Source organism: Limulus polyphemus, unplaced genomic scaffold, assembly GCF_000517525.1.
Source record: "Limulus polyphemus unplaced genomic scaffold, Limulus_polyphemus-2.1.2 Scaffold283, whole genome shotgun sequence".
NCBI classification, from domain to species: Eukaryota; Metazoa; Arthropoda; class Merostomata; order Xiphosura; family Limulidae; genus Limulus; species Limulus polyphemus.
In genome coordinates, this window is record NW_013665893.1 from 565,090 (window position 1) to 567,544 (window position 2,455).

General features: G+C 31.4%; 1 protein-coding gene across 1 annotated transcript in view; it reads right to left on the reverse strand.

Annotated features, from left to right (window-relative positions):
• The window catches only part of LOC111085231, an 8,759-nt gene that overhangs the window by 959 nt on the left and 5,345 nt on the right, over positions 1 to 2,455 (reverse strand). The gene's annotated exons all lie outside the window — the stretch shown is intronic.

Here is a 2,455-nt window from a genome sequence, read left to right on the forward strand (position 1 = left end):
AACCATTATTAGTCTCAAAGTGGGTTCTTCGTCATCGAATTTGAACACACTGATTGTGTTTCAAAACACATCGTTGTACTCTTTTTTTCTTTAGATTTATCTAGATTTAGCTATCGGGTTTTTGTTCTGTTTGGGTGAACATGAAACCTATTTCAATTTATTTTGCAACATATGATTTAAAAAGCTTTAAGCTTCCCCTTACAAGAAACTATAGTTATTCGTATAAACTATATAAAAGCGAAAAATGATTCACTCTGTAGAAAACTTACTTATTTCTGGTACCTTTTGAAGAATAAGTTGAAATGACTAATATCAGTAAAGCAATCGTGCCGGGAATATAACGATAATAAGATAATGTAGATGACAGTTTAAAGACATATATTTTTATATGATACAGTAAATTGTATAAATGTTCTATAATGTACAAGACAGAAAAACATATAACTTGTGTCGCAGTTAAATGCACATTTTTCTCTTTTACACTGAATATATTGAGCTGATTAAAATCTTTCATCGGTTTGAAAATTTCAGAGGTCAAACGATATTTAGTTGTACATTATACCCATCTTAAATCAAGTATTTCTCATTGAGAAATATTAGAAAAAACATGTACTGTTCGGTGCTGTAGAAATACGTTTTTCTACTCAATTACTCATTATAACATTAAATGTTTCTTATAGGTTTTTAATTTTTTTATTTAGTGAAAAATATAAGTAATACGTATACAATACAGAAATGAGTTGTACGTTTAAGGAAATGGTTCCTCGTCATTTTATTTTAGGCGTAAACCAACCTTCAGTAGCTCTTTTATCCTACACGCGTGGTTAAAACGTGCTTGTGGGATTAAACTTAGTTTTATTCTAGCAAACCTTACGGCGCATCTGATTAAATGATAATAATTACACCGTAATGTAAAAAATACTACAGAGAATCATAGATTTTTTTCAAACATTGAAATCTACTAAGAGGATCCCCCGAAGAAGAGAACTACACTATTCAAAGGCACTTATACTTTAACAATAGAAAATAAAATAGTGAACTTGTTTTGTCTAAAGACATTTCATGAAAAACACTTAACAAGAGTAATTAGTGCAAATTATTAGAGTGGTACAATAAACACTGTAAACAGATAGGAGAGAAACAACAGAAAGATAGGATGGTGTAAAGCGGTCGTAAGTACACAACTCTAACAAATGAATAGTACAAGTACACTTTGCAAGAATATTATGATGATTAAGAAAAGCTTGAAGTACGAATAAAAACAATACATTGAGGATGAGAATTGCGTAAAGGCGTCATATTAACAGAAAAAAGGACTAAATAGGAGGGAATTATATGGGTCTATGAACTACTAAAAAGACATTGTAAGAGAGGAAGAGTTGCATAAGACGTTGTAAGAGGCAGGGTAGAAATTACATAAAACAACAACGTAAGGGTCGAAGGAAGTATCCAAAAAATATTGTATGATGTAAGAACTATGTAAATGGAATTTCAAAGAGGATAGTTTTTGCTGTAGTTTGGATGTAAAGAGGATAGAAAGTACGTAGAAAAACACTACGTGTTTAACAGTAAGTAGAAGCGTAGGATGTATACATAAATAAATAATTTGTTGACGATTGACATATTCAGTGAGCTAAGTGGAGAAACTTGTCTAAAATTAATTCACGGCTTTGTCCGTATAGAACTAAAATAATGCCAGCCAACTCTACTGCTAGCTGATGCTAACAAAGTAAAACCTATCTCTCAGTTGTTGCTGTAGTTTTGTTGTTTTGTCCTTATAATAACTAGAAAGGAAAATAAAATAACTGCACTTAAGCTTGGATTTTCAAAACACAGATAGGACTTTTCAAGTAACAACTAATTTTTCAATTTTTTCTTCTTTTTCAAGTAATTTATAACTACTTTTTATATAATTTCCTGACACATTATCCTAAAATGTCACAGACGTATCAACTACACTATTATGCCCAGTAATAATTTCACATTTTCTGTTTTGTCCTTTTGTAACATTTTTAATCAAGACTTAAAAAGTTATATATACAAAAAGGAAAGGAAAAACAATAGAATATATACAGAAATATTGTTTCAAGCCGGTTTTTTCCAAACTTGAAATAGCAGCGCCTCCTTAACTCGGCAAAGTTTCTGTTGCGTCCTCCCCCCCCCCTTTCACATTAAAATAATTTTCGCAAGTGATAACAGCAAAATCAACATTTTCTTTACCCCTCTCCCATATGGCGCGCTCCACAGTTTGGAAAACATTGTTATAAGCCATTGTTTGCTCTCTGCTAAACGTCAGTATTTTTTTATTTAATAAAAAAAGCAGTTGTTATAGTATAAGAGATTATTCGTCTTATAATGAAGTCAAGACACACGACAGTGCGTCGTGCGGCCAAAACAACATGCAGGACACACTGTGTGTTATTAACATGAGTGATAGTTTAACGATTTCCACCTT